At 22.1% G+C, this 23,063-nt stretch overlaps 1 long non-coding RNA gene across 2 annotated transcripts in view; it reads left to right on the top strand.

Annotated features, from left to right (window-relative positions):
- The first annotated feature begins 621 nt into the window (after nt 1-621).
- LOC111615963 overlaps nt 622-23,063 on the top strand; it is a 34,197-nt gene continuing 11,755 nt past the window's right edge. Inside the window, exon 1 of one of the 2 annotated variants that reach the window (XR_002755169.1) lies at nt 622-741. This is a non-coding gene — a long non-coding RNA (uncharacterized LOC111615963). Of the gene's footprint in view, nt 742-22,108; nt 22,221-23,063 lie in introns of those variants that run through there. The other variant, XR_002755168.1, reaches the window with a different exon arrangement.

The raw sequence follows: 23,063 nt of genomic DNA, 5'->3' as shown, positions 1-23,063 counted from the left end.
ACAATCGTAAATTATAACAATTTAAACTATTTCGTAATTGATAATCCTTTAGGGCAGTGTTTTTTAATCCTTTTGAGCTAGTGCGCTAACAATTTTTGGTGGCACCCTAATGAGCCAGTGCTCTTACATTTGTAAACGAAAACTTGAAGATCTGCAGTTTTTAATCTAAATATATATATATAAATAATTAAAAAGTAGAGAAATAATTAGTTTTTTAAATTATTTTCTAAATTTTGTATCAATAAAATAGCTATATCAATAATATTGGATACATTATGAAGGCGCAATGGACTATAGTCCGATTTTCTTATTTATTATAAGAATCTATTTACTCTTACCATATCCAGTTTCTAAGAGTTTAATTAATTTATTTTAAATGAAAATAATATAAAAATCTAAATAGATTACTGTATTTTTTACTCAGAATTCTTAGAAATGAACGGACTAATGTGATATTCGATAATAAATATTTCGAACAAATATTATTGTTTAGTAATTACAACTTACAATAAGGTTACAATAAGGTATTATTAAAAATGTTTTGTTTTTATTAAATTTATTTTAGTTTAGTTTAATAAACAATAAATAACATTGTTGAATTACATTCATATTTATTTTCAGTATTAATCAAGAATTTAAGTTCATATTGAAGAAATATTGCTGTTTATGCAACCATATTTTTATTTAATTTAACATTCGTAACGTTAGCATTATGTTACGATAACTTAATATTTGAAATTTGTAAGTATTATAGCTTTAATGATCAGTAATGTTTATAAATACAATATTATAATATCCATAACAGTGTAATATACTAATATAAGGTTTGAAATTTATCTTATTTATTTATTTACTAACACTATAAGTACTTATAATAAAAATAAGTGCTTATAAAAGTTTAGATTTTTGCATTAAAGATCTTTAAAGATCCATAATATTTACAAAATCTAAATTTTTATGCAAAAAATTAAATCTAAAACATAAATATAATTTTTATTTTGTTAAACAAAGATTTAGAATAATTTTTCTTAATATATATATTTTATTTTAATAGTATCACGTAATTATTACATATATATGCATATACACGTCTATTGTAAACTATATCATAGTATCAACAGTAAGTAATCTAGTACTATATCATAGGCCTATATCCAGACTCAAGTATTTAAATTTTACTTACATAAATCTAAAGAATTCGGACCAACGAATAAAGACATATTAGATGTAATTTACATCCTGCACGCACAATAATGATATGATACAAGTTTGTTACTTTTGGAAGGTATAATGTGATGTCTGTTGAATTTTTTTAATGAAAAATAAGAGGTAGACATTAAATACAGTTTGCTTTTTATCAGTTCGGTGATGGATGCCACTTTTTTTTGTTTTTGTTGTCTTCTAAGATTCTGTGGTTTTTATAAATATGGGTATTACATGAGGGACATCGGAAGAATATATTTAAGTGGTATTAAGAAGAGGACTGTAGCAAAGAGAAGAAAACCGAAAGAGAAAAAGAAACAGGTGCATTTCATAAGTATTTCAGCAAACCTTTCTCAACAAATGTTGAAGAGCAAGTGAAGTCATAACACAGTCTAAAGATATAAAATCTATAAAAAAAACTTTATTTACAGATATATCTCTAAGACTTTATATATCTTGGCTGTAAGCCTGGAAATCCGCAAAAAATTGGGCGCCGCAGTTTCTAAGGCCAGCCCTGATAACATTCGTAAGATTTTCATTTAATTCTTTATAATCATAATCAGTTCTAGATAATTAGTATCAGATGGAACCTTTTAAAATATTTTATATTAATTTAATATGAAGCTTTTGAGCGATGTCTACGTGGTACTCGTATATATGTATGGAATGATATATTTATTTCAGTCTTAAATTTTATTTAAATTAAAATATAAATGGCCTTTATTAAAATCTATTTAAAATAAATGAATACAAATTTATTTTATTTTTCCATTTAATATAAAAAAATTATGTTTTATCAAAGATAACTTTCAATCGGTTTTGCGTTATTAAAGTATTTTAAATAAACATAAACTAATTAAAAATACTGTTTCGTTTACTTTATTATTATTATTTTTTAATTTCTATTTTTATTTAAGGATTATAGACTATTTAAATCAAGAATATTTATTGTTTTTAGAAATGATTTTCCTTTATTTCAGGTGATCAAATATTCATAAATAAAAGCAATCGTAAATTATAACAATTTAAACTATTTCGTAATTGATAATCCTTTAGGGCAGTGTTTTTTAATCCTTTTGAGCTAGTGCGCTAACAATTTTTGGTGGCACTCTAATGAGCCAGTGCTCTTACATTTGTAAACGAAAACTTGAAGATCTGCAGTTTTTAATCTAAATATATATATATAAATAATTAAAAAGTAGAGAAATAATTAGTTTTTTAAATTATTTTCTAAATTTTGTATCAATAAAATAGCTATATCAATAATATTGGATACATTATGAAGGCGCAATGGACTATAGTCCGATTTTCTTATTTATTATAAGAATCTATTTACTCTTACCATATCCAGTTTCTAAGAGTTTAANTTCATTTGTCTCAATGATAAGCCTTTCTTCCTTTAAATTAATATTGAATTACATTATAATACGAATTAAAAAAATCGAGACGCAGATGTTCAAATGCCTATTTAAATTAATTAAGTACTTGAAAAAAATAATTTTATAGCTAATTTGATCTTTAAATTACGAAATCTATTTTGTAACTTAGTAGATATCAATTAGATCATATGTAAACTTTTTTCATAGCATATGCGAGACTCGGATTAATAGCTTACATGAAAAAATATGATCATAGATATAAATACATGTATATTTAATTACATAGAAGGCGTTTTATTAAATTGTTAAAACGCAACATAATCTTTAAGAGCGCATTCAATGGCGTTGTAGGTAGAATTAATAACAAAATATCACGTTGAAAGTCGGAAAAAGCATAAAATTAAGCCACTTATAAATTATGTTAACATTAAAAATAACATTTGAAATTATACGGTTGTATGAAATTTGATTACAAAATATTCTTCAATAATTCTCCATTTAATTTCTACCACCGCAAAACTTACAGTTGGCCTAATATCATGCCGAATTACTTTTAAAATAGTTTATAATATAATGACTTTTTAAAAATAAAAGAANGTTCCTCGTATAATAAATTTCATAATTATAAAATTTCGTTTATTAATTTATTTTCTTAATAAGTGTTCGACTCGTTAAATTAATGCGTGAAATTTTATATAAAACTTTAGCATACTCCCTTCCGTAAGGAAAATTTCATTTTAGATACTTTGCGCATCTACACTCTCCCTTGACAGTGATTAAAACAAATTATTTTAACTTATCTTTATTCCATGAATTTTTAATGTTGTATTTGTCAATAAAAATGAATAATATTTTCTGGATTAATGCCTTATAAATTATAATCTTAAGTTGACTTCAATACATTGATAACGTATGATATGGAATAGTAGAATGACAATGGAAATTCTTATTTATTGTTTTATTACTTTTACATTTTGTTTCTGAAATTAAAGTTAAAATAGATTCCATATTCGTTGCAATATATATATATATATTTCAAATTACTAATAGATTAATTGTCGGTATATTCAAATTTGTTTTCTTTTTTGCATTTATAAAACAAATAAACAAATTTTAAATATAAACTGTAATAGTCTTAATTATCGTGTATTGAAACAAGAATTCGATCTAAAAATGCGTTAATACTGAATATTAAACATTAAGAAAGGTTGATGCTTGATATTTAATAATAATTTAAGTTAAACTATTTTAAAAAATAATATAAACCACTTATATATTACCCAAAAACTGTAAAACAGACAGGAAAAAATACGAAGTATGCCAAAAGTAGAATCTGAACTTACATTCTTCAGCAACATGTTCTTTTAATTTAAATAACGATGTAAATTCAGGTTTTCCTAGGTCAAGTAAGTTATATTTCTTTTTACAGATCTTAATTCTTCGTTTTGAATAGATATTTTATAATATACATACATTTACTTAAGTTTATATTTTAGAAGTTGTTTAAAATTGTTCAGAAAATCAACCATTTAAGTATTACATGTAGTGTACTGTACTGTACTGTACTGTACATATAGGCCTACTTTTATTGTACTATTCCAATCTACTGCACTGTATGTGGAAATTTGTATTCTTTAACAATCTTAAAATTATTTTTATAAACTTTATTATATTTAAATTTTTTCAGGGTCTTTCATTAATACAAAAGATCTTAAAGAATATTTCTAAACTTTTACAGCAAATTAATTGTCATTATTGTAAAAGAATTGCATTGTATTAATCACGAGGGTATTGATATATTGATAAATAAGCATTTTATTTTAGGAATTTTGACATTCTCTAGTGAGATTAAGACTTAATAATATATATATAAAATGAAATTTATATATAATAAATGTGTAATTTAAATGTATAAAGCGAATGTTTATGTATAGTGAATATATAGTTTTGTATATAATGAATGAACTTTTAAACGAAACATTTATAATAAAAATAAATAAAATAAAATTTGTTACGTAAAAATAAAATAATATTAAAAATACAACACATATAACTTGTATAATCGTTTATTTATAGATTAATTTAATGCAATAAAATTCTTTATTAACTTGGGAAACAATTCCCCTATCTAAAGATACAAATAAAATAACTTACAAAACAAAAATAGATAAGGAAATTATTTCCTTTGTCAGTAAATTATTCAATTGAATCATTTTAGATTAATCAGATTTCATTAATAAAATAATTTCAGAAAATATTATTACAAAACAAATTTCAACAAATGAATTTTGAATGAATTATCTTAGTTGATCATCTAAAAACATTCATTAATAATCAAAAATAACTTATATTAAGCTGAAAATTATTTATCTTTTCGATCAAAACTTTGATAAAAAAAATATAAAGAAATCCATAGTTCTAATTACTGACATTTTTTATAGTCTTGAAAAAATCTGAAAATAATTTGTTTTAAAGTATCTCACATTCTTTTAAATAAGGAAATAAATTAGAAACAAATATAACTANACAACCATTAAAATATTTGCATAAATTATTAAAATGATGTTTTATTCGATAATTCAGTTATTACGTTCGCCAATTGGAAATAAGATTCTTGGAAAATTTAATAATAAGTAGAAGTAGGTTTTAAATGTTAAAATTTTGGAAAAATTATAATTATAAAGGCTACTATTAATAGAAAGTGCAAAAATATTACAGTATTCTAAAACTTGCGAATTCAGAAAGTTATGACAGAAAACCCAAGAGGATTGTCAGTTTCATATAATTATATATCTTAAGATGACTCGGGAGGTATCTAATTCTGAATTTATGTCGTTCTTGATATTTTATAATTAGACTACATTCCAAGTTAATAATAATAACGAAAAGATTGGAAGACATTTTTTTAAAGAAGAAATTTATAGAATTCAATAAAATTATTTATTAATCGAAAGAAATATGACAAAAATTAAATTATACTGCAAAATCGTTAAAAAATTTATCTAGAATTTATACAAAAACTTGGAGAAAGTTCTTATTTTTCATTTATATTTTACTATAATAAACTTACATGCATTTTTTTTTATGTTTCGACTTATTAATTATTATTTATTTCTAGGCCTAAATTTTGATGATGTTTATGTATACTATGCACCAATATTACTTAATAATGAATTTAAAAAGAGCAATAAAAAGCTAGGCCTATACTTAATAATGAAGAGTAACAACTTCTCTATTAATTTACCTAAATATATAGAAGATAAAGTAAGAATAATTTCACATTTTCGTTAAGTAATTTATTTTCATCGTCGAAGAAGAAGCAAGAAGTAAATTATCAATAATAAGAAAAATAAATTTGAAGCTAAAAAACTCATTTGAGAATTTTAAGAATAATACATTTTATGTTCTTAAAATTTCTCCACATCATACAATATTTTATATATTTTTACTAGCATATTTTGGAATTATATTACAAGATTATAAAATTTTAATAATTAAGTAGGATAATGCAACCCGAAAAGCTTGCATCTATTTCTCTTAGATCTATATTCACCATTGATTTGTATTTTACATATATCATTTACAATTTTTCATTTTATTATTATAAAAATCTGTTTCTTCTTACAAAAATCTGTAAGAAGAAACAGATTTTTGTTCATGTTAAGTTTATTGACAACAAAATAATATACAAAAATCTCATATTAAGATTTTAACTAGGCGATTAAATATTAAAATAAAATGAGTTTCTTTTTTTTAATAAAATTTTTTCTATCTTAAGTTTAGGAACTTAAAATTCGAAAAGTGTAGTGCTAATAAACGCAGCACTACTTCAAAACTGATATTTATTTTGTAATTTAGGCAATAATTACGTAAATAAGCCTAAGCCCAAGTTTAAATAGCTACACAGTATACGAAAGTAAAAATATATAGTTTTTAAAAATATGTTGAATTTTATTAGAAATAAATCAACATTTTTGGATACGAAGCAATAATAAAAAGTATTACTTATCTCTTGATAAAAATATTTCTCTGTTTTTAACATTTAATTTACTGGCTTTTATATTCCGTAAAAGTAAAGAGATTTAACAAATAAACTATATTATAGGTTTAAAATTGATTTTCTTCAAAAAATATAAACGAAGCGCATAATTTTATTCAATGTTAACATCAAATAATATTCTTTAAATTAAATTCGCGTAACAAAATAATAATGAAAATGAGAATAAAATTACAGAAACCTTTAATGTGTTTGTAATTTTAACAAAAAGTAATCTCCAAATTATTCTACAAATTAACCAAAACAATTAATTTATCTAATTAGTATTCTGATTATAATTGGACTTAATTTGGTAAAGTTTCAAACTCAATAGTGTCAAAGTATAATAGCCAATGATATCAAAAACATAAATTTGCTTAAGAGAATGTCAACTTTTACTACAGTAAATCATATTTCAAGGCTATCATGAAATGTCAGTATATTTTTGAATTCATTTTGCAATAAAACAATAAATAAGATCTATAAATATTTCATCATTTCTGCTCGAGGTAATGAAGACGCCTTTTCTTCTAGCAAATAACTCAAAGCATGAGACTCGTTGACTATCAAATTGTTTATCTTCCTTCAATCAAATTAAAAATAATTTAATGTATCCCAAATTGCAATCTTAGAAATCGCCCTGCAGAAAGCTTTCCATGCTTCATGACTTACGTTTTAAATAATAGGGTATTTTAAACTCTAGAGATTTAGAAATGCATTGTATAGTGTAGAATAGGTCTTCACTAAATATTTCCAATGTAATTTTCTTATAGATAAAAGGCATGAATTATAGATGACATTCTTAATATATAGACTATATATATGAATTCTTACATGAATTATATATGAATTCTTACAGACAAAAGACTAAGTTTACATAACTTAAGTAGTTTTAAAAAACTTGTTTAACCAGTTTAAATAATTTAAAATTACAAATTCTTTGGTTATTAAATCAAGTATAACAATTAATTTACAATTGCTTATTAAATTTAGTTATAATTTCTCTTATTACAATAACTCTTGTCTTAGTTTTGATAAGAACATGAAGATTTGTGAATACAAATATTAGCTTTTTACACAGAATACGTACAGTCTACTATATTGCCAGAACTAAAACAGTATTAGAATGATTATCCATCAACATTCATTAAAATTATTTTAAAAATAATATTAGATAGAAATGTATTATTATTAGAATAAAATATACGCATGAAATTAAATAGAAATATATAAATAAAATATATGACAAAAAAACAATTAATGCTTTGGGTGATTTAGAATAAAATTTTATTCTATTTGGATAAAAGTTGTGTAAATTTCAGATTATAAAAAATGTTAAAATAATTTAAACATTTATTTGTCTAAATATACTAAACCTCATGCTTACAACATTAATTCTTTTATCAACTTCATATTTCTTGCATAAATGAAAAGATTTAACGTTGTAAGCCTGAGGTTTGAGTCTGGTTATACTTCGACGAAAAGTTCTAATCGTCAAATAATTAAAAATATAAGAAATCAACATCCAACCGATGAGAAGTTGAAATAAATTTATAATATAATTGTAGTTACAATTATATTTTATTTTATATTCGAACCAAAATTAGTAAATTCTCTGTTATATTTTTGATATTAAGATAGCACTTTTTATACTATTCTCAGAGTGAAGGCTAAAGTTTAAAGAATAACGCGGGAGACATTTTGTAAAACAAATTTTTAAATTTGTTTTTACAAAATGTCTCCCGCGTTGTAATGTCTTTACAAATTATTATAGTCATTTTATTTAAATAGTCCCCTCTTTTGTAGAAATCATTTCAGCTCTACTCATAATTCAATAAATTCAATTCTATATTTATTATAATTATTTTTATTTAATAGTATTAACTTAAAAGAAAAACTGAAACCAAAATAAAAAGCGATAAGAATTAGAAATATATTTTTAACAAAGTTTTCAATATTTTATTCTATTCTATTTTTATATGAATGTTTTATTCTACATTTATAATTTTTGTTAAGTATGTAATTTATTACTTTAATTTTTCCTCTACATTTTTTATTATTTCCTCGTACGTGATTTTATATACCAAATATATACAATTTTTTCATATAAAATTTATTTATTGAAGTACTTTCTAGTTAATGCCAAACATAAATTTCCTTTGAAATTTTAAGCTTGTGTAAAAATTGAAATTTGATTTGGGGAAAAGTCTGGTAAATCAGAAATTCTGTACTAAATTATAATTAAATTTATTAAAATGAAAGCCTTTCCGATGTATTATTAATTTTCAGTAATTTAGCACTTATTTATTTAAAAATATTTACATTATTTTTTCAAATAACGAAAAATTTCTTAAAATAATTTTTCACATAAATAAATTTTTAGATTTTCAAACAGTAGTTATAGATATAAGTTAACAAAAGTCTTTCCTTTAAAATAAACTGAAAGAGATGAAAATATTTTGAATTTTTATTAAAGTTTCATGTAACATGAATAAGTGAATTACCTTTTGCATAATTCAAACTAAAACAATAGCCTAAAAAATGTATTAAATTCCTAAACAGAAATTTGATATTTTCTTCAAGTAAGAAAATGTTCGCTTAACCTAAAAACCATAATTTGCATTCGTTTAAAAACGTGTTAAATTGTTTATTTAGCCATTATTTAAACATTAAATTGTTTTTAATATTTAAGCTTTATATTTAGAGTAATCGATTTATTCAATATATAAAAGCATAAGTTATAGAGAACATAAATGACTTAAAGTTTTATCAGTTAGATGCATTGTTATAAATTATAAATCAGATAAATAATTTATATATAATATAAAAATTGTGTGTATTTTCGTCCAATAAGAAAAAGGATGACCTATGAATGTTACCGATGATAACGAATGAAATGACGTTTAACTTCCTTAAAATACGAGATTTTAAAGGTTTTGAATTAATAAATCTTAAAAGAAAATTAAGTAATTATTAATTTTAACATTTTATTACTTTTCAGTAAAGCATTAGAATAAGTATTATAATTAATAATTTCAATGGTTTTTGTAAGGAAAATCTATCGGTATTTAAATATCAATTTTAAGATTTTTTTATCAATAAGATACATTATAAGATTAACTCTATAGGTCTGAGCTACAACGAAGTAATCTAAGAAATTTTATAATAAGCTAAGTGAATTTCTCTGTAATATAAAAATTATATTTCCCAGTCTAATTTTATAGTTTTTATCAAATTTTGAATTCTACTTTTCTTATATATTAATGCATAAAAAGTATATTAAGCTAAAATTATATATAATTAGCTTATGTAAATGATTTCGTTTCTAATTCAAAACGGAAAAAAATTAGTTGATTATTTAATTTATAAGTATTTATAAGTAAGGATTTATTTTTAATGTAATCATAGAATTTTAATTTATTTTTATTTTAAAAAATAATAAAATAATATTTTGTAATGTAAGTTTTGTATTAAAATTAAGAATTTTCAGAGAAAATCGCAAAACTGAATTGAAAATTTCGATTAATTAAATGAGTATTTAAAAATGAAAGAAAATTCAACAATGGCAGAGATTATTAATTGTATTTTAAATTTTAACGATGATTGAATTAAACCTTTAGACAATAAATTTTTTAACAGTTTGGATTCTCCTACGGAGCATAAGATGAATTTAAAATAATTAAACATAAGTAAATTGAGAAATTTTAAGAATTTTTCCCATAAAAGAACTGTCACAATGTCTGATCATAAAATGAATGTACAGTACTTTAGTACGTTATAAATTTTTGATTTTGCATGTATTTATTTAGTTTGATTAATACGTTTAAATATATTCATATAATGATACAGGATAAAGTAAATTTAATATTAAATGCAAGAATAAAAATCTTTGCCTTTTATGTTTACTTAAGAGTAGGCCTGATAAATTTTTTGTAACCTGTTTTCAAGTTATAGAAAAATTTAAAATTTAAAATAAATATATCTATATACATGTGTTTTAAGATAATTTTAACGTAATTTAAATCTATATTGTTATATTTCTCTTATTATTATATTATTTAATATTTTTGAAAATTTGTAATAGATATTCCTCTTGTTTATAGAGACTTGTTTAGTTATTTTATGTTAATTAAATTGTTTGTGTCATTTATATACAGTAGGCTATAAATATGAATATATTATTGTTATATTTCATTATTTAATTGTTTTGTTTGTGTTTATTATTTACGTATGTTCGTAATCTATATATTTATCTATATTTTGCATTTATTTATCTAATTACTGTATATTTCTCATTTATTATGCATATATTTATTTACAGATCTTATTAGGCCTATACGTTAAGTATTGTATTTTAATCTTTGTAAATCCTGTTATCGTTCGTTTAGATTTTAATTAATTAATTAACTAATTTTTTATTGGTTTCTACTTTTTGATTTGGTACTGTATAGCCTTTATTACTTTCATACCAAAGAATTATCAATTAAATTTATAAAACCTTTAATAATGACATTAAGAAAATGAATTTAGGTTTTCAAACAACGATAAACATCTTATAGAATAATAAAAAAAATTATATTATATTTATAATNATTTTTATTTGTAAAATATAAAAAGTTATATTTTCTTTAAAATTAATAGTAAACTTATATCTTGAAATTGAAGACATTTTAATTTATTTAAATCAACCTACATATTTATTTCTTAGAATTTTAGGCTTTTATAGTTAGATAATTCCTTTAAAATTTAGAAAACCCACAAAATATCTGTACTTTTTTCCAAAATTATCTAATTATAGATATAGAAATTATCTAAGATATATGTTTTGCTTTAGTAATATAAACAGTATATAATATATATATACACATGAATTACATTATTCCATTAAACTATACAGTATTAAATACTAGACTAATTTTAATTAGAATACTATTAGGATTAAACATTAGCCTAATTTTAATGGTTTGTGTCTATTTTATATAATGATAAGATGTAGGCCTAAGTTTTGTTAATATTTTGAATAAAAAATAATAGTTTTACTTGTTATATCAGAGCTTTGTTATAAACGAATTTATCCTAAGTAAATCGCATTTAAACTTTAAACAGTATTTAACATCCAAAAGAAAAAAAATGAGAGTAAGCTATTCCTATTTGTATTTAGTTATTAGTATCTCAGTTTTAAAAGTTGTTAAAAGAGGTTCATAAAGCAATGAACAAGTCAAAATTTAATAATTTCACTTTTAGTAGTTTTACAATTATCTAACAAATGTTTTAACGTCACTTATTTACTGAACAACATTTGAAAAACTGATTTTTGCATTATTCAAAACTGATATTATTGCCTTTTTCTTCTTCTTTTTGGTCTGAGATGTTGCATTGGACATTGATAATATAAATAAAAGCAATAATCTAGATATATGTTCCATTACTCTTATTTATTTATCTTTAGTTTTGTAAAGAAAAACACCCAAACCCGTAGAAAACTTGAAAAACTGAAGGTCAATGAACCTAAAACTGTAATAGTTTTAGTTTTCTTTTGCTTGTAAAATACTTAATGTATAAATTTAGAAATTATAAATTTTTAATAATCGAATAGTAAAAAAAAAAAATTGTTCTAAATTTCAGCATTCTATAAAATTTATAAGCATACATTTAATCATTGAATATATTAAACGTAAATTTGCTTTCACTTTGCCAAAGAAAATTTAAACAAAATATTTGTTTTAAAAAGATTATACAAAGTTATATTTTTAAAAATATATTATATTTATACGTAGTCTTGCACTATAATTTAAGATCTATATGTGAAAAATGTTTATATTGTTTATTCTGTCATTATTCGTTCATCTCATGTTCGATTGAGAAGTTTCAAGACTTTGTTTATTAGTAAAGAGTATATTATGATAAAATAGAATTTTATAAAGACTAAATAATAATTTTAAATGAAAGAAAACGCGCCTTGAAAAATAAACTGTTTTTATGTAAGTAGGAAAAATATAATTTTGTAAGCATCAAGGAAGTAATGTAAACTTCCTTAATGCCAATTTTTAAAAACATTTTTATATTTTAAATTTATAGAATTAATACTCTATCTATTTAAAAAATAAATTTTCAAAATATAAACTTATAAGACGTCATTTTATTATGGGTATTTTTATCATTCTAGAAAACTTTTCTCATAAATTTAGATTTTCGTTAATAAATTGTTTTTGTTTGCTTTTTCTGAATTGTTTCCTCTTGTTTTTTGCTTATTCTTGAACGTTTTACATTTATTTTTGCATTTAAAATATTATTTTTAAAGATTTAAGTTAAATTACTTATACAATATAACTAAAATCTACAAATATATATAAAATTTAAAACTATAATTTAAGTAAATTATATAAATAATTTAACTAAAATCTTCGAAAGCGCATTTTATATATAAAGTTAGCAATGATTTTCTAAATAATTTTTCTTAATTTTCTTTTATAAAACATTAAAGCGATTGCTCCTATTACATTAGCTAAATTTGAATATTTCAAATTCATTATTCAACTTTAATATATATTTTTTTGTTTTAAATGTTAAAAAAATTTATGTAATTATTGTTTAAAAATTATAAATACAAAAATGAATGAATTCAATAGTTGTAAATTGTAAGTAAAGAATTATGCTGAATTTAATTAATGCAGAAAAAATTTTATAGGCCTATCTCTATAAATTTTTATTACGAAATTATTATAATTTTCTAGCTTTATAAAGATATTACTTATAATTATTCAATAATAATTATTATTTTGATTAATTTAATTGGATAATCATGAAGTTTTGAATTAATGCTTAAGTAACAATACCAATTAAAATAATCAAAATAATAATAATTATTATAATACTATTATGTTCTTAAGTTATTAAATAATAAAAAAAACTATATGCTTTATTTTTTATATATTTATTTATATAAGACACATTTTTTTTAATGTCGAATGAAATTTTAGAATTCACTCGAAGGTTTATAAATCTATTTTAATGTTTTATAGGACTAAAATTTATTTTAATTACGACTTTAATGTGTAATTATAAAATAAAATCGTCTCCTTTATTTAAATTAAAATTAATGTGCACATTTATTAAAATAAAAGCTATTAGTTTTAGTTTAGCATCAAAATTCATTTAAAGTAACTTTTTTAAAATCTTTAAAAAATTTGCACTTTTGATTGATTCTCTGTTTGAAAATATACTTTAAATTCATTGCTAAATTTGAAAATTTTCACTAATCAAATTATCAAAAGAAATATAATATGGGTATTACTTGTAATTCATACGAAATTCCTCACCAAAACAGTTAAAATATATGCCAAAATAGTTTCGAATTTAATATTTGAATTAATATTATTGGAATAAATAGTCTTTAAATCTGTCTGTATTTTTAATTTAATCTTTTTAATATAAAAATAAATGAATAAAATAATTCTTAAAATATTCCGAAGAATATAAAACAAAAGTTCGTGATTTTCTGCATATTTTCATAGAAGAATCAACAAATTTTCATATTAAATGAAGAATAATGTAACAGTAGTATTGACAATACATTACTGTATTTTATTATAAAAAAAAAAGTAATGTAAAACTTAATAACTTGTAAATGTTGATATATTGTAAAGTTTTCTCTGAGTGAAAGTCTTACATTAAATAATTTAACAACATAATGCTGTTAATTGAAAAGGAATTATTTTTATTTGTAAAATATAAAAAGTTATATTTTCTTTAAAATTAATAGTAAACTTATATCTTGAAATTGAAGACATTTTAATTTATTTAAATCAACCTACATATTTATTTCTTAGAATTTTAGGCTTTTATAGTTAGATAATTCCTTTAAAATTTAGAAAACCCACAAAATATCTGTACTTTTTTCCAAAATTATCTAATTATAGATATAGAAATTATCTAAGATATATGTTTTGCTTTAGTAATATAAACAGTATATAATATATATATACACATGAATTACATTATTCCATTAAACTATACAGTATTAAATACTAGACTAATTTTAATTAGAATACTATTAGGATTAAACATTAGCCTAATTTTAATGGTTTGTGTCTATTTTATATAATGATAAGATGTAGGCCTAAGTTTTGTTAATATTTTGAATAAAAAATAATAGTTTTACTTGTTATATCAGAGCTTTGTTATAAACGAATTTATCCTAAGTAAATCGCATTTAAACTTTAAACAGTATTTAACATCCAAAAGAAAAAAAATGAGAGTAAGCTATTCCTATTTGTATTTAGTTATTAGTATCTCAGTTTTAAAAGTTGTTAAAAGAGGTTCATAAAGCAATGAACAAGTCAAAATTTAATAATTTCACTTTTAGTAGTTTTACAATTATCTAACAAATGTTTTAACGTCACTTATTTACTGAACAACATTTGAAAAACTGATTTTTGCATTATTCAAAACTGATATTATTGCCTTTTTCTTCTTCTTTTTGGTCTGAGATGTTGCATTGGACATTGATAATATAAATAAAAGCAATAATCTAGATATATGTTCCATTACTCTTATTTATTTATCTTTAGTTTTGTAAAGAAAAACACCCAAACCCGTAGAAAACTTGAAAAACTGAAGGTCAATGAACCTAAAACTGTAATAGTTTTAGTTTTCTTTTGCTTGTAAAATACTTAATGTATAAATTTAGAAATATTAATTTTTAATAATCGAATAGTATAATAATCTAATTAACATCTTATTATTATTAGTTTGATAGATTTAATCAATTGGAATAAGTAATAATATTTAAAATTATTTAAAATTCAATTTTTGTAAGTGAATATACATTAAGAACTTGAATTAAAACTTTAAAATTTTAAAACTGTCTTATTTAAAATTTATAAAAGTGTTTTAATAAACAATTTATATCTAAAATGCCATTGTAGAAGAATATGTAGACGTACTGTACAGTACAGTACAGTACAGTACCTATAGTTTATAGACTAAATAATTGGCTTCTTTCATTGAATGGACACTGGGTTAAACAATGCACTAGGTACTGTACATAATTTGGGTGATTTGTTCAGCTACTAAGAAGATTCAGTTATCCATAAATAACTTAGATAAATACGGATAATTGAAGGAATATTTGAACTGTTTGTTACATATTATGGATAACGTCAAAGAAGAAAAAGTTAATGACACTCTTTATAGGAAAAATAACAATAGTTAGGAAGGAAATAGTGTAAAATAGCAATATAAAATTTGACAGTCAATAATATGATATTTAAATAAATATAAACAATGTATAATAAATAAACATATTAAAACTGATACAGTAAATAAAACTGATTTTTACGTAGACCAACGATAGCCAACCCTTTGCCGAAAGTGGGTCAAAATTAAATTCAAAATTTATTACCTCCAAAACTCGGGTCAAATATTTAATTCAAGTAATTAAAAAAAACATAATAATAATAATAATAATAATAACAAAAATTGCTTACAAATTTTATTTTATTTAAATTTTTAATCTATATAAAAAATGACAATAAATTCTCNTTAAATCTATCTTCCAAATTTTGAAAATTTTAGTCCGTATTATTTTAATCAATTTTAAATTTTAATTAATGTTCTCTCGAATTTAAAACACTTCAGACCTACTTGCAGGCCTAACAATTGCAAATAGGACTATTTTTCTAGTTTTAACTACCTATAAAGTCTAAGCATTTAATACTGATAAAAAACGTCGAATAAACTATTAAAAGAGTCTATCTATATTAAATTATTATCTATCAAAATCCAATATAAGTAGTTTATATAGTGTAATTTTATTTCTGGTAAATTGTGAATGTCCAACAATTTACAGATAAAATAAAAATTCTTACGAGAGTCTATCAATGCTGTGCACATGGAGGAGGATTCTGGAGTTTAACTCCTCCCATTTTGGAAAAATTGAAAAATTAAATTGAATTAAAACTAAACAGTATATTGTGTATGGCCCATGTTTATTTTGTATTTATGCAATTTTTCCTAATTATACTGTATTGTGTTACTCTGTAAAACACTGTAAAATGTAGTAAACTACACCATGAAAAAATATATTATTTAACACATAATAATAATAATAACAAAAATTGCTTACAAATTTTATTTTATTTAAATTTTTAATCTATATAAAAAATGACAATAAATTCTCTATAAGTGAAAAGAAAATAATAATGTGATTATAATGGAACCAAATATTTCGTTTAATGGGAAATATTGCTGTTATTTTCATTATCAAATATCATTTCTACCCGAGGTTTATAATTAGTAGCCTTTAAAACTTTTCACGATAAGACTTTGTTTTCACACTATGTATAAAAAATATTTAACAGATTTTAAAATATTGAATGCATTAAAAAATATAATACTTTCTAAATATTCAATGCGAACATCTTGAAATCATCGCGCAGGTCATAGGTTCGCCATCACTGGTCTAGACCTCTATAAGGTTTTATTGTACTATTAGGTATAGGGAAGTATCATACTATAGAGCAGTAATTAATTACGTTCTCAACAAAAAAAAAATGGATTAGAACTGATTAGAATAATGTTTTAAGATATATGAGATAAAGAATAAATACATACAATTAGAAATACCAATTTAAATTGAGGCCAGTAAAGAACATAAATAGATTAATTCTAACGGATTTAAGGATTTGAGTATATTATCATACTAAATACTAGGATACTGTGAAATTATAATTGATTTTAAGAAGAGCTATACTTTATTAAGTATTAAGTTAGTCAGCTACTATTGGATGGGTGGTTATAGTTTTTGAATTATATGCATTTTGTAAATGTATAAAAATAAAGTAAATTCGATCATTATTCTGCTTTAAAACTTTTAATTAGATCTAATTATCCAAAACTTAGATTTAATGAATTCAAAATTTATTCATAAAGTACCTAACTACTTTAATTCATTATTTCCTATCTAAACTTTTAGAATATATTATTATTTGCATCTAAATTAATTTTTCTACTTCCAAAAAAGTTAGTATAGATTTAATATTTTATCATAATCTATTTGTTCGATGCAAGGCCAATTTAAAATTAATTTAAGTTTGAATGGTATGCAAATTAAAAAATAAAAAATAAAAATTATTTGTATCTTATTTAAAATCATTCCAATAAAAATCTGAGGTCAATATTCTCATGAACTGAAAAAAAAAATACATTTATTACATTTTAATGAAGTATTTAATAAAAAAAATGAAGAATAAAAAGTAATGAATACCATTTTCTAAAAATATATATTGTAAGATGAAAAAACTAATGTAAGAAATATTTTCATCTGGCATTTTTCTTTTTCTACTAACAGCTGATGTTTTTAAATAAGGAACTGATATCATAGAAAAGAATGCTAAGCTATCATTACTCTTCATGTGTGATAGTTTTTCTTCTGTAAAGCTAATCAAAAGAATGAACAGTTGAGCACATAAAAAACTTAATAGATTATTAACATAAGTATCAGTTTTAAAAAATGTCATTCATTATAAGTTAAATAAAAGTTATTATATGTATAAAAATAATTGTTAATAATTACCATTCATCCATTTTAAACAGGCCTACATAAATGCGTTTAAAATATTTCGTTAGAAAAATATTCACAGCTCTCAGAGTTCAAATATCAAAAATCTTTGCTAATTTCTTAAATAAGAATATTCTTAATTATTTATTTTAAAAACAATATTGGCTTTAAATAATCTTTGTTATTTAACATTCTGGATTAATGCAGATTTATTATTATTTGTAAAATTAATTGTTTTTCTTTTATCTTTATTTTTTTCGTTAGTAAGATCCATTTCAATTTAGTCATATGGATTAGAAATTTGTATTTTAATTCTGATATTAATGTTTATATTTACATTACACTACATCTGTTTACAAGAATTTCAAGAATGTTTATGATCCGATGATTAATTCTTACACCTTTAATGAATTATTTCCTTTATTTGTACGGTTTATAGTTTTACTGGTATTATTTTTCTCTGGGCTATTTTTTAATATTAAAATTTTAAAAATTCTTTTAAATATTTTATATTAAGCAAATTTTAAGCAAAACCTTATTTTATAAACTATTTAAGCAAATTAGAATTAATTTTATGTAGGCCTATTATAAAAAAATTAAGTTTATTAAGCTTTTTTCTATAAAGGTTATCTGAGCATAAAATATATCGCTAATTTAAAATGTTATAATTGTTATTTTATAAAAGTTTGATATGTAATCTTGCACAATGTTACAGATGCACCTTTTTATTTATAAATTTATAATTAATCTAGCAAATTTATCTTTAAATTTATCTTCCAAATTTTGAAAATTTTAGTCCGTATTATTTTAATCAATTTTAAATTTTAATTAATGTTCTCTCGAATTTAAAACACTTCAGACCTACTTGCAGGCCTAACAATTGCAAATAGGACTATTTTTCTAGTTTTAACTACCTATAAAGTCTAAGCATTTAATACTGATAAAAAACGTCGAATAAACTATTAAAAGAGTCTATCTATATTAAATTATTATCTATCAAAATCCAATATAAGTAGTTTATATAGTGTAATTTTATTTCTGGTAAATTGTGAATGTCCAACAATTTACAGATAAAATAAAAATTCTTACGAGAGTCTATCAATGCTGTGCACATGGAGGAGGATTCTGGAGTTTAACTCCTCCCATTTTGGAAAAATTGAAAAATTAAATTGAATTAAAACTAAACAGTATATTGTGTATGGCCCATGTTTATTTTGTATTTATGCAATTTTTCCTAATTATACTGTATTGTGTTACTCTGTAAAACACTGTAAAATGTAGTAAACTACACCATGAAAAAATATATTATTTAACACATAATAATAATAATTATTATTGTGTGTTTTAATCCTGATCACGGGCTTGGAGCCTATGCTTATAATGGTTTCGAGAAAAATTAGTTGATGTATTTGTTTTGATTTATGAAGAATTCTTCCTTCTCTTTTCAAAATATTAGCATATTTGATTCAAAAATAACAATCATATTTATAATTCCGCTCATACGAATTCAATAGGCCTAAAATGTAAATTCTATTCCATAAAAATATCGTTTTAAAACCTGTTTCGAAATAGGCTTACAGATAATATTTTACAACAGACAATAGATCATAAAATTTAATTTCTTTGACACATGTATACTTTAAATAGGCTTAAAATCGTTTTATAAATCCAGCCAATTCGTATTAAACAGAAAAATAAAATTTAGATATGTTTTTGCTAAAGATTTTCATTTAATCATATAGATTTTGAACGTTTAACTCGTCCAAATAAAGGAAAATTGGCCTATAATAAAAATTTAAGAAATTTATTAAATAGAGTATTTTTAAAAGTAATTATTTATATTTAAGACTTTATAAAATAATAAGTATTTTTCTGCTTATGTAAAATTTTATAAACTAAGAAATGAGAACATGTTCTGTGACATAATAATATTTTCTATACGTTTGACTGTAAAAATGAGTTATAATCCTCGCTATAAAGAAAAGAATAAACCAGATTGAGAAGAAGACATAGGTAAATAAAAAGTAGTTCTTAGCTGAACCCATGAAACTCAGACAAGGAAGCAAAAAGTGCGCCAAGAGTGTGGGAAACTTGGAACGGGATCTAAAGGGTTAAAGATACACCGTTGTGTTTACGTCGTCTGGTCACAGCGGAGAGACCAGTTTTTCTGATGGGCTCTGCATGTTACTGTATGTACAGCCTGAACTCTTTCTTTCTAACACAAAAGAGTCTACGGTTTGCCTGCTTTAACCTGGTCAGTTTCCTCGCGTTTTTTTATGCAGCGCTCGAGAAGCGCTTTAAAGCGAACACACTGAAACTGGTTTCTAATTGGCCAATACTGCTCGTGACGTCATTTCGCTACACTCTCGCTGCATAAAAAAACGCGGGGTTTGCTGTCTACAATGTCATACTGTAGTTGCGCCAAAGCCCATACTTTTAACAGCGATCAGATAAAGAGAATTTCTCAACATATTTTATTGGTAAAAATATTATAAAATTTAAAATTTTAAATTAATAGGCTCTAAACTTATTTATTATTTTTATTTCTTTAAATAGAATTGATTTTTGAAATTTAAAAATGTCTGATTAAATCTTGCTTCAAAAATTAAATTTTTACAGGATTTAACTCGAGAGATTCTTAAAGGATAAAAGTTTTTATTTTACAGAAACTTCAAAAGTTGAGAGATTAAACATTTATTTTAAATTGCGTTTGAAGTAATTTAAAAATTTTTACTTGAGTAGCATTCAGGTTTCCTTTACAGTGAAACATAGAATTGGGATTTTACACAATCAGCACAGAAGATAGTTAATGATCATGTCCTATGCAGAAGTCTAGAGATTTACGTCATGACTGGTGTTTCTCCACTGGCATTGATCCTGTGCATCCGTTTTGTAATATTTTAGTGTCTGCATATTGTTGAAGGATGATGAAGAGTTGGTTAAATTTCGCTTAGCTAAATATCTGATTTTAATTCCTGAATATTCAGGAACTAAAGTTGGGCTGTTTCATAATAATATTTTGAAGAATTATCTTTCCTAAATTACTATCGGCTAATTTGAAAATAATTTGATGCGAATTTTTTAAAATATAGTTTATTTGAATATATATTAATTTTTTATTTCAATTTTAAACGAATTCTTTTCCTTCTTATTTAAATATTTCATTTATTTAAATTTTATTTTGTTAAATGATTTTATTTGTTATCTAATTTTATTTTTAAAAATCAATAAAAAGCTTAACGTCTCTTATTTTATTTTTTAAGATTTAGCTTAAATATATAATTAATATTTATCATATATCTAAATCTAAATAGGATATTTAATAGAAAATGTATTTCCTTATATGCTTATATTTTAAATTTTCATATATNTCAAAAATTAACTTTTATTTTAAAACAAAGCGTTGTTGTTTATGCAAAAGCTTAAAGGTTAATTGATCATCTCGGCTTGTCTTGTTAAAGTGTTAAAAGATTCTTAGCCTCAAGGCTTAAGGTATTTTTTTTATGTACTAAACCAGGTGGTTCTTGGTCTGCGATGTTTAACAAGTCTAGCCTTGGGCTGTTTTACTAGCTCATCCACCAGATGGCGCTCTTGTTTATCGCCATCCTCATCAAGATGGCGGAAAGACTCTAATCAAGATAGTGGAGGATGCACTTCAGCAGGATGTTAGGGGGAAAAAAGTCGCCTTTCTAATTTTTACATTGCAGTTAAAGTCATTGTTCTAAGCATAAGCCTTTTAAATGTTACTTAATCTGATGATATAAGAGAAATTCGATCGAATAGCAAATCAATGCTTATAAACCTGACACTAAATCAAATAAAAAAAATAAATAAAATAATTTAAAAAACGATAATAAATGAAACGAATGTTAATTTTGAATCAATATTTTTTGTCTGGTTCGACGTTTATAAATTTTAATAAATATTTAAAAACTAAACAATACAAATTTTAATATAAGACTGATGATTTTACAATGATGTAGACAGTTTTGTATTAGTAATTTATTTTTCTTTCCAAATTCTAGGTCATATTTAAACATTGGTAAGTTTTTCTAAAACAAATACTTGTTAATTACAATTATAATTTATACCATTTTAAATTTTAAGAGAATATTTTGTATAGAAATCCCTTTATCTGAAAGATCATAAGTTTGAAACCTATAATTAAAAACAAGTAGTCATATCAATATATAACTGTTATAATTGATTATATTAGAGTCAATAGAAGATAACAATCTTTAGGAAATCTAAAGATGGAGAAATCCAATTAAAGAACATTTTAATCCATTTTGGCTTATAGAGTCAAACTGATTAAAACATTAGCTTCGATTAACTTAATTAGAATAAATAAAATTTCCAAGGTAATTTCTATAATAAATGTACAGTTTTAGTGATAATTCGCAACAGAATTTGTATTAAGAATTCGTTTTATATGTAAAATAGGAAAATTCTTATTTTAAACTATTTTTCTGTTTCTTAATCTAAGAATTAAACCCTTATCATGTTTTTTATTAGATAAATTTAGTAAATTAATCAACTATGTAACATAATTTTAATAATATAATTTATTTATGATTATACTAAAATGCATTTATTGAAAAATGTTGTTATTATTGAAATAAATTTATACAATTTTATGTTATTAAAATTTTAAGCATGCAAGTTTTTAGTATAGTTTTTAAGTGAGGGAAAACAGCAGAAAACAATCCCCTATCTTGTAACTAATCTCCAACCTGTTCTTATTATATTTTCCTATAAGTGATTAGAATAATAATTATAAATTTAATATTTTAAAAACCTGTAATGATAATTAAACTTGTTTTTTTTTTAGGAAAACTAATTTTTATTTCACAACAATGTTTCTATTTATTTTATATAAATGTTT

The sequence above is a fragment of the Centruroides sculpturatus genome, unplaced genomic scaffold (genome assembly GCF_000671375.1).
Source record: "Centruroides sculpturatus isolate CEXI.00-Female unplaced genomic scaffold, Cexi_2.0 scaffold216, whole genome shotgun sequence".
NCBI classification, from domain to species: Eukaryota; Metazoa; Arthropoda; class Arachnida; order Scorpiones; family Buthidae; genus Centruroides; species Centruroides sculpturatus.
The sequence above is the reverse complement of the archived record's forward strand: the minus strand, read 5'-3'. Positions and strand labels throughout refer to the sequence as shown.